Raw genomic sequence first — 15292 nt, 5'->3', positions numbered from 1 at the left:
TGTGCTAATTTTGAGATTTTAAAAAGTAAACATTCACTAATCTCTCACAGTTGTTTTTTTTATAAATTTCAAACTGGATAGTGATGATGACATACTTTTTATATGACTCTCAGGAAAGTGAACATAATAGGCCCTCTATATGTTTTGACTTCACAGGGTAGGGATTTATCAAGAAAATTAAGAGAGGCAGCAATAATCATGCCAAAGACTTTTCTTTCTTTGTATATCAGGCTCTCATATTAACATGAAAAATGGAAAATCATTGTAATATAACCTTATAAATATTCTTGGAATACAAATGTGTGAGAAAATTTAAGCTCCAAGACTAAGCTGATACAAAAAGCTATATGAGCCAAATGAAATAACTGGCTAATAAAAATATTTGCTTAGTTAGAGTAGGGTTTGTATTATCACAACAAAGCCCTGCCTTAAGCCCATCATTTTCCTTTTATTTTTCTAAATGAAAGAATTGTTATTCAATGTATTTTCAATTTTTAACTGAAGCACCTGACATGTAGACGTTAATAAAACCAAAATTAAAGAAAACATTTGCGTTTGGTTCCTTTCCATTAAATTTGATAAAGTACATAAAACTAATCAAACCAGTTAGTCAGCATTCTTGGTAAAGCATTACCTGTTCTTGATACAAGGAAGTAAAAATACCAAACATATATAAAGCAGTACTGGATCAAGTTCATGTGCTTTACCACCCCCACTGCCATTTGAAACCAAAGACTAGAAAACCCCCTTCTGCAGATTCATTTTTAGCCATGAGACAGAGTGAAAGAAGATGCCAATAGCGCCTGCAAACAAAAGGAAAGGGTTAGGGTAAGCTCCAAAGAGGAGCAATAGAAAAATGGCACTGGGCTGTTTTTCACATTTTTTTCAGAGCAGGGACAGTTTCAAGTGCACAAAAAAATTAGATGTTTAAATAGGGAGGAACTGGGACGGGTGTTTTATATAAGTGGGGAGAAAGCTGCTGATGTGGCTTAGACTTGTCTGAAGAGTGGTTGGATAACAAACAGCTGTCTCACAATGTCAATTATATCCTAATTCTAAAAAAATGAACAAGTTTCATAATGATAGGTATTGTCATCTTTTTTAATACAATTTTTTATTTAAAAATTTTATTTCCTTTTACATACAAACCCCTGTTCCCCCTCCCTCCTTTCCTCTCATTACCCCCCTACACACTCCCATCCTACCCCCATCCCACCCCCATTCCTTTCTCATAGAGGGTAATCCCTCCCTTGGGTAGTCAAAACAGGCTGGCCATACCCAGTTGGGGCTGGACCTAGCCCCTCCCCCCTGCATCAAGATTGAGTAAGGCATCGCACCATAGAGAATGGGCTCTAAAAAGCCAGTTCATGTACCCGGGATAAGTCTTGGCTTGATGTGTTTGTGGGTCCCCTGGCAATAGGTATTGTCATCTTAGTTAGGGTTTCTATTGCTGTGAAGAGAAAGAACCATGACCACAGCAACTCTTAAAAAAGAAAACATTTAATTGGGGCTGGCTTATAGTTCAGAGGTTTAGTCCATTATCATCATGGTGAGAAGCATGATGGCATGAAGGCAGACACCGAGCTGGAGAAGAAGCTGAAAGTTCTCCATCTTGATCAAAAGGAAGAGAACCTTGTCCTACACTGGGCATAACTTGAGCATATGAGACCTCAAAGCCAACCCCCACAGTGGTACACTTCCTCCTACAAGTCCATACTTACTCCAACAAGGCCATACCTCCTTATAGTGCCACTCCTATGGGCCAAGAATCTACACACATTAATCTCTGGAGGTCATACCTATTCAAACCACCACAGGTCTCTTCTGATTATTTGAAATTATATTCACTATAGATGCTCATTAACAAGCAAAATTATACTTGCTATCAATTGATCTTAGGACCTCCCAATGCATATGCAAACACATGTCTTTTCCCCTTCACCCTGCTTTTTTTTACGAATAATCATTTAAAAAATATTTTTGCCTCAAGGCACCTTGTAATTGGAAATTATAATTAATTAGGTCAATAAAAATTACCATGCCCATTTGGAGTGAGTTTGGAAAGGTTGCATTATATTATGTGTGCCAAGATACTGTGAGAACGAGACAATGCTGAGGATGGTAGAGAAAACATATCAGTGTCTAGCTGCTCTTGTAACACATCACAACAAATTGAATGATGTAACTCAACATCAACTTATTAGCTTCCAGTATAAAATTCAAAGGTCTGAAATGAGCTTCCCTAGGCTAACTCCCAGGTGATGGCTATGCTCTTTTTGTAAAGGAAATGAAAACCCTCAGCTCTGTCTTTTCAGTTTTATGGTGCTCATGTATTCCTAGGATCAGGGCACCTTTCTCTGTGTTTAAGGTCAGCACTGTAGAACCATCTCGGACTCATTTCTACCCTCTGAACCCTTCCATATCTATTAGACCCACCAGGAATAGTCTCTCCATCTCAAGATTTAAAAAGTCATACCTTAAAGCAGTCACATCTGCAAACACCATTGTGCCATAAGCTAAACAAATTCACACTCATAGATTCTGAGAAATAAGTCGTAAGTATATTTGGACAACTATTCTTTTGTCTACCAGTAAAAAAACCAAAATTAATTCAACAAATATCAAAAATTGGCAGTTGTAGAATAAAAAGGAAAGAGTAGATCATTTTACTTAAGACAGAAGGAATATCCTAAGTAACATGTCAATTTAAATAGAAGTATATTAAAAAGTAATTTCAGAAACTTCTAGTATTTACAATTAGGAAAATTACTGAAACAATTATTCTTGTTAATAAAACAGGGAGAAAATGTATATTGTCTCCTCATAGATATTTAGACCTCACAGAAAAACATTTGACAATATCTCTAAATGAGTTTTGATTTTAAGAACTCATAAAGTAAAAGTATGACATTATATAGAATATTTGTGCATGCATATACAATTATATGTCTCTGGCCATTAGCCAAAATAATTTTCCTGAGATTCTGAAGGCAGTCTCACTGAAATGGATAATAAATAACACCAGTTTTCCATGCTATTATTAAATACCTATAATAGACATTATGTTGAAGAACAAAGAACTCAATAGCTCTTTGCTGGATGAAGCACTAGTTCAGAATCATGGAATGCTGTGGTGATTTGAAAGAAAATGCCCCCCAAAGGCAGTGGCACTATTATTAGGTATGGCCTTGTTTGAGTAGGTGTGGCCTTGTTGGAGGAAGTGTGTCACTGTGGAGATGGCCTTTTCATAATCTTCTTCAGTAGTTGCTAAAAGCAACATGATATACTTCTTTAACAGTTTAAAGTTTACTTTAACAGAGGTCTCATATATGCTCAAGATACCCCCCAGGATCTCAGTCTACTTCCTGTTGCCTGCATATCAATATGTAATGGCTCCTTTTCTGGCACCATGTTTGCCTGTACACCACCATGCACATCATCATCATGATGATAATGGACTAAACCTCTGAAACTGTAAGCTACCACCTCAACTAAATGTTTTCCTTTATAAGAGTTGCTGTGGTCATGGTGTCTCTTCACAGCAATAGAAACCCTAACTAAGACAGATACCAACATGCTTCAGAGATCACCTGAGTTAAGAGATTTGCCTCCTTCCCAAATGATAAGTATCTTCCAAGATGATAGCCCATGTGCCATCACTTTGAGAAATTAAACATGCTTGCTTTCTCCCTAATTCTGTAAGAACAATAAACTGTTTTAAAACTAAAGCAATAACTGTTGAATATATGGCTTACATAGGAATAAAACTTATGACACAATAGCATGGATTATGTGAAGATAATGAATAAAATCATACTTCATGGTCTTTACAATAAATTTAGAGGGTAAACTATTAATTAAAAGGGAAATAGAGAGCTGAGGAGATCAGTGGGTAAAGTACTTGATATGACAACATGAGGATCTGAAATTGGAACCCCAGTATCCACATACAAGTTGGTCATGGCATTGGGTACCTGTAAACCCAGCACTAGGGGAGCAGGTAGGCAGATTCCCCTTTCTGGCCAGGCTGCCTTATTGAAACTGTGAGCTCCAGGTTCAGTGAGAGACTTTATCTCAAGTAATAAGGCAGAGTGACAGAAGATATACATGTGCACACATGTATGTAGCACACACACACACACACACACACACACACACACAATTAAAAGTTACAAAAGGAGAAACTGTTAAAGAAGTATATCATGTTGCTTTTAGCAACTACTGAAGAAGATTATAAAAATGTAGAGATAAGAGGCTAACAGGAAAGAGAGGATAGCATATGCCTTACAACTTTTCAATTGATATGACAAATTATCACGATCAAGACAACTTAAAAAAGAATTTAATTTAGAGCTCATGGTTCTAGAGGGTTAGAGCCTGTGTTGGTTTGAAATAGAATAGCCTGTAGCTAAGTTTTCCTGCCTGGCCCACAGTCAGGATAAATCTCTGCCACCCGCCAGTCCCACAACCGCTCAGACCCGACCAAGTAAACACAGAGACTTATATTGGTTTCAAACTGTATGGCCGTGGCAGGCTTCTTGCTAACTGTTCTTACAGCTTAAATTAATCCATTTCTATTAATCTATACCTTGCCACGTGGCTTGTGGCTTACCGGTACTTTACATCTTCCTTGTCCTGATGGCGGCTGGCAGTGTCTCCCTTACCCAGCTTCCTGTTCTCTCAATTCTCCTCTCTGTTAGTCCCGCCTATACTTCCTGCCTGGCCACTGACCAATCAGTGATTTATTCATTGACCAATCAGCAACACATTTGACATACAGACCATCCCACAGCAATAGCCCCTAAAGGTAGTGGCACTATTAGTTGGTGTGGCCTTGTTGGAGGAAGTGTGTCACTGTGGGAGTGGGCTTTGAGGTCTCCTTTGCTCAAGCTATACTCAGTGTGGTAGATAGTTCACTTCCTGTTGTCTAAGGATCAAGACGTAGAAATCTCAGCTCCTTCTCCAGCACCATGTCTGCCTGCATGCCACCATATCCCACTATGATGATAATGGACTAAAGTGTTGCTGAAAGATTTCCTGTGTCCTGCCTGGCCCACAGTCAGGACAAATCTTGCTCACCTGCCAGTCCTGTAGCTGCTTGAACCCAAGTAAACATGCAGAGACTTATATTATTTATTATTTATGAACTGTATGGCCATTAGCTCAAGCTTATTACCGACTAGCTCTTATACTTAAATTAACTCATAATTTTTATTTATGTTTAGCCATGTGGCTTGGTACCTTTTTTCAGTTCTGCCTTCACATCTTGTTTCCTGTGTCTGACTGGTGACTTCTGACTCAGCTTTCCTCTTCCTAGAATGCTCCTTGTCTGCTCACCCCAATGTAGCATGAATCTTAAAATGTCTTATTAATAAAAACAAACCTGGGAGCCAGATATTGGGGTGAATGCTGGAAGATCAGAGAAATAGAAAAGACCACAGCTAACCTCACCTGGCCAACTTCTCAGCCAATCCTGTTTCATCAAACTGGAAGCCTCTGTGTCCTCATCTGAATGGATCTCAGCTGAACTGCTGCTAAAAGCCTAAAAGTTTAACAGACTCTAGTTCCTGATCCTCACACCTTATATACCTTTCTGCTTCCTGCCATCACTTCCTGGGATTAAAGGCGTGTGTCACCATGCCTGGCTGTTTCCAATGTGGCTTTGATCCAGACAGATCTCTGCCCTCAGAATGCTAGGATTAAAGGCGTGAGTGCCACCATTTTCTGGCCTCTATATCTAATGGCTGTTCTGTTCTTTGACCCCAGATAAGTTTATTAGGGTGCACAATATATTGGGGAACACAGTATCACTCCACTCCACCTATACTTCCTGCCTGGCTACTAGCCAATTTTATTAAACTAGTGTACAAGGGCATTATCCCACAGCATTTCCCCTTTTGTATCTAATCAAAAAGGAAGATTTTAACTTTAACATAGTAAAATTACATATAACAAAACAGTTATCAAGCAAGAATTACAGTTACAATATCTAGTCTATTTATATTTGGCAAAATTAAAGAAAATATTTCATCTATCCTATATTTGTGAGCCTAAAGTTTCATATCTAATTTATCTTTTATCATAAGCCACTCCAATTGAATGTTTACACTTGTAAGGGCTGCGGTGGTTATGGTGTCTCTTCACAGCAATAGAAACCCTAACTCAGACAGAGCCTATGATCATTGTGGCAGGGAGCATTGTATCAGGCAGACAGTCATGCCAGTGGATTGGTAGCTGAGACATTACATCTCCATCCACAAGCAGGAAGGGGAGAGAGAGAGAGAGAGAGAGAGAGAGAGAGAGAGAGAGAGAGAGAGAGAGAGAGAATGAGTTAACTTGGAATAATGTAGCCTTTTGAAACCTCAAAGGACACCTCCAGTGACACACCTCCTTCAACAAGCTATATCCCCTAACTTTCCTAAACACTCTACCAACTGGGGACCGCATATTTAAATGTATGAACCAATGGCTCCTATTCTCATGCAAACTACCATAGCTAACTAAATACCCATGGTTATCAAAGAATTGAGCAAAGGAGGGAAAATGTGTTAACAGGTAGATTTCAGGCTTCTATCTAAGCTTTCCAAGAATGACATTTGAACCCAAAGCAGGATTTGTCATAGGAGGACAAACTGTATTGCAAATGATGGAAAAGCTACATGAGGTAAACCTTAGATTTAGAAAGCAAATAGATCTATAATAATATGAGACTTGAGTGAAACAAGGAGGTTATCAATTCACTGTAAAGGATAAAAGATTAATTCATGAAGGAGATAAAAGAATTTCAGATATACTCAAACACAGTAACAGAGTTTCAAAGTATACGAAGCACAAATGGACAAAAATAAAAGGAGAAATACACAAATCCACACCTAGAGAATTTGAACACTCCTCTCTCTGGACCAATGAAGCCAATAGATGATAGTTTGTAAAAGTATAGAAGATTTAATAGAGATTTTAAAAATTCCCACTTCATAATTGCTGTAGCATACAGAAGTCAATGGATATATGAAGATTTGAAGCATCTGCAACACTTCTCATTCATAATTATTATAACAGGTAGATGAAAGCTATGATAGTTACTTGACTTGTTGAAGCAACTAAATATCTGATAAAACAACAGGATTTATTTTAGCTTACAGTTCCAGGAGAAACAATGTGTCATGGCGGGGGTGGGAGGTTGGGGGGTGATGGTGGGGGGTGGGATGGGGGTTGAGGGTGTGCTGGCCAGAGCAGAAGATACCCGGTTACATTCCATACACACTCAGGAAGCAGAGTGATGAACGCTTGTGCTCAACAGGCCTTCTCTTTGACATTTAGTTCAGGACCCAGCCCAGGGTTTGGTTGAAGGTGGGTCTTTCCACTTCAGTTAGCATAATCTAGAACATCCCTGATGTACGTGTCAAGAGATTTGTCTCCATGGTGACTGTAAATCTTAACAAAGTGAGTATCAAAGTTAACCAGCACCAAAGTCCTGGTGACCTAAACAATTTCAAAAGCATTCTCAAATTCCTGACCTAATTGACATTTGTGGGGCACCACACCCAACAAAGCACAGGGTAGGTTGTCAAAGTAAATTGTATTTCAAGCCATGCAACAAATCTCACTGGATTCAAATAAATGAAATTTCACAGTTCATGTTCTGTGAACATAGCCATTGAATGTGCTTCATAAATGTTCAGTTGGAGCCTCCAGCTTGCCCCTGCATGGTCCCGAAGCCCCATTCCTGTCTCTCTCCCCAAACCCCACCTTCTCAGAGACTATCTAAACAAAGGAAAGGCCCAAAAAGCACAGTTCCACATTCTTTGTGGCTACTGCAGCTTTCTTTCCTGAAGCTGTCAGCCGCCCAAATCTCAGCCTAAGTGCTCAGCTTTTTGAGCATACTTGGGTATAAACCCAGATTGTGGACATGTCATCACCCCTTGCCTACAATAAATAAAACCTTCCTGTGTTAGCTTGGGTGCATGACTTCTCTGGCTTCATTCTCTAAGACTATTGAAGCTGCCCAGGAGTTACTTTGCTCTCCTTAAACCTATTGTTATGCTTTTTCAGCAGGCTTGATCTGGCTCACTCTATCAGCAGAGAAACTTATTATTTGGGGTAGAAAACCTACCAATAAACTCGACAAAATTAAATTAGAATTTAGGGAAAATAAGATATGTATAAAAGTTCCACATCTTAGAAACTGAGAAAGCAACATTCCAAGTAGCATGTAAATAAAGGAAGAAAATAAAAGGAACTAGAAATAAATTTTGAATGGAACAATAAAATTATGACATAAAAGTAATGTGCTGTGGTTAAAGCAGGATTCATTTATCACTTCAAATGCTTATTATTACAAAAGAAGTGACCAAATGACGTAAATTTCAATCGCTCACATCTAGATAAAATTAAACCAAGGAAAGGAATAAGGAAACAATTAGTATGAAAAATGAAAGCAACAGAAAAAAATCAAAAAGTCAGAAGTCAGATCTTTAAGGGTCTGGGGCACAGGTTAGAGGTTAAGTAGTTACTTGCCATATAATGGCTTTCGAGTTGTGAGGAAAAAGCATACAAACAAAAAAGACCAGATAATAGTAACAAGTCGCTTAAGAGGAAGGAGAGAAGGAAGGAAGACATATAGACACATGTACATGGTACCCACATAGCAGCTCACAACAGTGATAACGTCAGTTTCAGGGGATCTGGCACCGTCTTCTCACCCTGGTGGTGCACAGAGAATACATGCTGCAAAACACTCATAAACACATAAAATAACAACAAAGTTGTTTTTTTTTTTTTTTTAACAAGTTTAGGGATAGTTTCTATCTTGCTGTATGAAGCTAACATAAGCTCAACATACACACACACACACACACACACACACACACACACACACACACAAACACACACACACACAATGATTCATAAAATTGACACTCATCATTTAAAGATGAGATTGCTTGACTCTAATTAATATTCTTGGTCATGCAATGTGTTGCTTTCTCTTAACATGAAGACCAGGAAAACATGTCTATTTTCAGTACTTCTGCCAAGCACTGCATTGGAAACCCTAGCCAGAGCTCTGAGGATAGAAATCAAACCATAGAGATAGGAAAAGAAGTAATATAGCTTTATTCACAAAATCCGGGGGATTTAGAATGTAGAAGGAATGTGCAGCCCTATGGATGCTAACAAAAACATTCAGCAGGGCCTCAGGAGAGACAGAGACATAGGAGATACAAATCTTGAGCAACAGACAACTACAAAATATAATTTTATACAGTAATATGATTTAAAATGAGTTGAAAATCAAGTATCCCAAAAAATCAACAAATCTATTTGTTTACTTATTTATATTTTATACTTACTTATAGTTATTTAAATAACATTTTCTTTTAAAAAAAAAAAGACTTTTATTGGGCTGGATAGGTGGTTCAGTTGTTAAGAACACTTGTTACTTTTGCAGAAGACTGGAGTTCAGTTCGCAGAATCTACCTGGTAGTTCACATCCATCTGCAGCTCCGGTTTCTGAGGATTCAGTGCTCTCTTTTGCTTTCTGTGGGCATCAGCAGTACACATGGTACATAGATATACTGCAGGTAAACCATACATATATGTAAAAATAAAAAATCTTTGGAGAGCATGTATGTGTATAAAAGTTATGAAATAAGTCAGGAGAGGAAAGAATGCCTTGAATAAATCAAGCACTGGTCTTGGGAAGATTGACAGCTCTGAAGTGTCAGTGATTTCTAGGATTTCCTGTTCTGATTCTTCCACTTTCTGAAATACTCCCCTACCCTCTGTGTGTGCTCACTCACTTTGAATATTCCTCCTTCAGTTCCCCAGCTACAGATGCCAGTGTCTTTCTCTCTGAGCTTCACTCTTGCCTCTTTGCTCTTATGGGTATCTTCCCGAGTGCTAGGTACCTCAAACTCAACATTTTAGTACTAGAAATAATTACAGAGTGACCTCCCCAAATCTTAGGACATATGCTTGCTTATCACGCACTCCAGGGCACTAACAATTCTCCTTGCTTTTCCCTTTACCACCGTAGCCTTTAATCTAAGAAGTTGTGGTCTCCTAAGAGCTGTGGCCAAACAGCTGCCTTGGGGCCTCATACTAGCCCACACCCTGCAGTCAGTATCCTGCCTGCTTCTCTGCTCTCGTCTTGACCTTCATTGTGTTTGCGTTTAGGCTCGCAGCCAATGTTTTATTATCAAATGTGAGTTGGCTTTTGGGTCGGATAAAGAGCAGTGAAACTCTGTGGGTACGAGTCAGACCACACATCAGATGACGCTCTCCGCTTACAACGTGTAACCTTGGGCAAGTTATTCACTTCTATTTCCTCATGTGTACAATGAGGAAATGATAATACTTAACACCAAGGTGCTTTGGGGACTCCAATAATTCAGTAAATGGTGTCTGCCCTGTTTGAGGACTTCAACTAACTACATGGAATTATTTTACACAATATATTAAACATATATAATTATATACATATACATATATACTCATCTATGTGTTATATATAATGCTTACTCTCTCGTGTGTGTGTGTGTGTGTGTGTGTGTGTGTGTGTGTGTGTGTGTGTGTGTTATAATTATTACTCTCTCCCCAAGCTGGCATACAAAGCTGATGTCTTTTATTTTTGTTTTTAATTGATTATTATTACTATATGTGTGTCTACATGATGTGTATGTCAGGGTTTACATATCATGGCATGCATGTACATACCTGGCATGCTAGGCTCACTTTCAGGAGTCAGTTCTTTCCCTCTGCCATGGGTTATAGGCTCAAGCTCAGGTCCTCAGATTCATTCTCTAAGTGCTATAACCTGCCCATTCTCTTAGCTGCCGGCTGCTTGTATGTTAGTTATCTTTAGTTGGAGTTTGTATTGATAAACGTCTATGGACAATGCCATCACCTTGACCTTTTCCTGTGACAGGATCTTTTATTTACTGCCTACTTACCCTAAATTCTTAAACATATCTGAAATCTTTGTATAAGTTAGTGTAGTTTGCTGTGTTATGTTTATTGAGTTACATTATTTTACCCAGCACAACACATAAGGCAAATGTGGTGTTTGAAAGAGTCAGCCATGGGTGAAAAACGCTTCAGTTTGAATGCTACAGCACCACTCCCAATAAAGATCTTCCCTCCTGTGACAGGCTGTCACCTAATTTCTGAACAATTTGTCATGATGTGGATGCAACAAGTTCTGGCCAAGAACCATTTCTCTCCTCCTCCTCCTCCTCCTCCTCCTCCTCCTCCTCCTCCTCCTCCTCCTCATTCCCTCTCTTTCAGCCCTTTCTTTACCCTCCCTTCCTCCCTCCATCCCCTTCCTTCCTCCATTCCTCCCCCTCCTCCCTCCCTCCCTCCTCCATCTTTTATTTTTCTTCTCCTCCTCCTTCTGTCCTGAGAAGCTGTTCAAACTGCAAAGATAACATCACTTTCCATTGATTTCATCATATCTGCAGAATCAGAAAGATTTCCTAGTCTATAAATTGATGTGTAGTATAATAGGTGTGTGAGTCAATACATGCAAAGCGTATAACTCCTGGCTGCACTGGATCTTAAACAATCCCTCAAATTCATATGTTTATGATTCGGTCTTTAGCTTATGACAATATGTTCCACTACAACGATATGGAAGGTGATTAAATCCATAAATTCAGGTGGGATGGAGTTAGGTCCCTGGGGGGTATGCCTCCAAAGGGGATTTTAGGAACCTGGACCCCTTCTTCCTGCTTTTACTTTCTGCTGTTATGAGGTGAGCCACTTGCTCTACCACAAGCTTCCTGATGTATGTGCTGCTTTGCCAAAGCATCAACCCATAGGGTCAACCAACCATGGACCAAAGCCAACAAACTGTGAGTCAAAGCAAATCTTTCCTCTGATTAAATGGAGTTATTTCAGATATTTTATTACAGCCACAGGAAACAAGTGACTAACACATCAATACACCATAAAAACTCAGTCACTGCTTATATATACATACACACACACACACACACACACACACACACACACACACACACACACACACACATTATATTATTCCCTTTATTGCCTGACATAAAACTCTATGGTATTGCAAATACGGCATTGCAATGGACATGTGCACATAGAAAACAAGTCAAAGGGAAATGGGCATGTGTACATATTTTGATATGACTTTGGGCACACAATACAACATGTAGAAACATGCCAAAGGCTGCAGTTAATCTCCTTTGTTGTAGTTTTAATCTCCTTGGCATTCAGCAGTTTGTGTATTTTTAATGATTGGAGGGCTTGTGAACTGCTTCACTTGTTCGGTTTTGTTCTATTCTATACCACTGAGGTGCCAGACAGTTTCTGTTGGCATTATTATATAGGACAAATAGTTGCTAATACAGCTCTGTCATGTGAGGCTTAGAGTCTGACAAAATCAGGCCCTGGTAGTGCAGGCCTGGAATCATCCCAGGTGCTCACAAGCCTGAGGCAGAAGGACTGCAAGGTCAAGGTCTGACAGGGCTGCATAGGGAGTTCAAGGCTACCTTGGGCAACTTAGTTAAGTTTTGCCTCAAAATAATTGTTAAATGGACAAAATATCAAACTGTTTCTAAATACCTGGCTATATACCCATAGATGAGCACTGCTCTTAGCCTTACTCAGGGAAAGAAGCTGCTTTTTTTCTTTTTGCAATGGACATATGTTGATGTTGAGACGCACAACTGATCAAAATATAGAGAAGAAGAGACTGTGGAGGGCCCAGCCATAAATGGTACGTCTGTATCACACCCCCTACTCTCAAGGTTAGGGAACCACCTGAAAGAGGAGGCAGAAAGATTATAAGCCAGAGGTCTTATAAGAGGAGGGCCCAGCCATAAATGTTATGTCTGTATCACACCCCCTACTCCCAAGGTTAGGGAACCACCTGAAAGAGGAGGCAGAAAGATTATAAGCCAGAGGTCAGGGAAGGCTGCCTTGTAACTGTATCCTCTGGACATGGCAGGGTCATTGACCTCACAACAGCTCAGGTTGACTTCAGTTTTCTTTTTTCTCTAGATAACACTTCCAGTACTAAGTTGAATATGTGTGGAGGGAATGGACAACCTTGTCTTGTTCTTGGTTTCAGTAGAATTGCTTCGAGTTTCTCTCCATTTTTTGATGCTGGCAATATGCTTACTGTAAACTGCCTTTATTATGTTTAGGTGTATCCCTTGTATCCCTGGTCTCTCCAGGGCGTTTATTATGAAAAGATGTTGGATTTAGTCAAAGGCCATTTCTAAATCTAATGAGATGATCGTGCGTAGGTGGGCTTCCCTGTCTCACCAGCCCACTCCCAAATAACCACACAGAGACTTAGTATTAATTACAAATGCTTAGCTGGTAGCTTAAGCTTGTTTTTAGCTAGCCCTTATAACTTAATCCATTTCTTTTAATCTATGTGTTGCCCCAAGGCTTGTTTAACTTCATCTATGTATTTCCCATATTGCTTCTGCGTCTGGCTGGTGATTCCTCAGACTCCACCCATCTTCTTTTCAAAATTCTCTCTACTCCCAAAATCCTGCCTAGCTATCAGCCAATCGTTTTTTTATTAACAGTGAGAGCAGCACATCTTCACAGTGTACAGATTGTTATGATTATTGTAATGATTATTCTGAAACAATCATGTGTTTTTTTTTCTTTCAGTTTGTTTATATGGTGGATTACGTTGACAGATTTTCTTATACTGACCCATCCCTGTATCTCTGAAAAGACATTTACTTGATCATGGTGGATGATCTTTTTGATGTGTTCTTGGATTTGGTGTGCAAGTGTTTTATTGAGTATTTTTGTATATATGTTCATGAGGGATATTTGTATGAAATTCTCTTTCTTTGTTGGGTCTTTATACGGTTTGGGTATCAGGGTAACTGTGGCCTCCTGAAATGAATTGGATGATGTTCCTTCTGTTCCTATTTTGTGGAATAATTTGAGGAGTATTGACATGAACTTTTCTTTGAAGTCCAGTAGAATTATGTGCTAAAACTGTCTAGCCCTGGGCTTTTTTTGGGTGGGAGACTTTTAATGACTGCTTGTATCTCATTGGGATTATGGGTCTGTTTAAATTACTTTTAAACTTGAGAGGTTACATAGTTGTGCCACCAAATATTGTAGAAATAAACAAGGATCAGATATCATAATTATACTGCATTCTTCAAGGATATTATAATGCTCTTCTGGGCATAAATTCTCTTACTGACATATTTTACTCAAGACTCGGTAAATGGTTTGGGTTTTCATTCATTGAGTAACTCAGGAAGGGTTTTTTTCCTAATGCATTTGTGTGTGCATCCATACCTTTATTTATCTATTCAGCTAGGTATTCAGCTATGCATTTGAATTTCTGCAAGGTTGGCAGTCATCATTTCCAAAGCTTATTTTGGACCACCTGCTGTGTGCAATGCCAGACTTGTCAGGTTGGTCCCTGGACTCAGTGACTCATGGGCATGACCTCAAAGCAATTCTCTAAATATTATAAAATGTTTTAGTCATTCAATGACTCAAAGATGCTGAATTTGCATGATTGAACTTCTTAGTTCCAATGACTTGGAAGGACTGTAAATATAGTCTGGGAAAAATATCTCTTCAAGCAATTAAAACAATTTACACATTGATTTTTTTGTTTGCTTGTTTGTTTTCTCAAGACAGGGTTTCTCTGTGTAGCCCTGGCTGTTCTGGAACTGGCTCTAGTCCAGTTTAGTCTTGAACTCAGAGATCCACCTGCCTCTGCCTCCTGAGTGCTGGGATTAAAGGCATGTGCCACCATGCCTGGCTTTACATATTGATTCTCTTAAGGTTGGAATTTGAAACTCATTATTATCATTTTAGTTATAAAAGCTATAATTTCTGAATTGAAGTTTTTGTCTTGATTTATTCCGTTTTCATTTGATACATCTTCAAGAATGAAAACACACTTATACTTGTCTAGTGTTAAGTAATAAACTAAAATACTACCCTTTGCATGACAGCGTGTATGCTTTCTGTCTTGTATATGTCTACTGTGTACATGTACTATGGTCTGAATGTGTGCTGTGCATGGGCTCATGTGTTGAGGGTTTATTCTTAACCTGATGGTATTGTTTTGGGAGGTCCTGGGAAGGAAGTAGATCATTTGGTGAGTGTTTTCAGTCACTGTATCTTTTCCTGGGTGCCTCTTTCTTTTCCTTTGCGTCTCTGGCTCTCTGTCTCTTTCCCCTCTCTCTGGTTACCATGTAGCACATATTCTTACTTCTGGGATATTCTACTTCATCTTACATCTAATGCTGACCTTGGACTGAAATTT

Source organism: Peromyscus californicus, unplaced genomic scaffold (assembly GCF_007827085.1).
Source record: "Peromyscus californicus insignis strain IS unplaced genomic scaffold, ASM782708v3 Scaffold_20__1_contigs__length_68692818, whole genome shotgun sequence".
Lineage (NCBI taxonomy): Eukaryota > Metazoa > Chordata > Mammalia > Rodentia > Cricetidae > Peromyscus > Peromyscus californicus.
The sequence above is the reverse complement of the archived record's forward strand: the minus strand, read 5'-3'. Positions refer to the sequence as shown.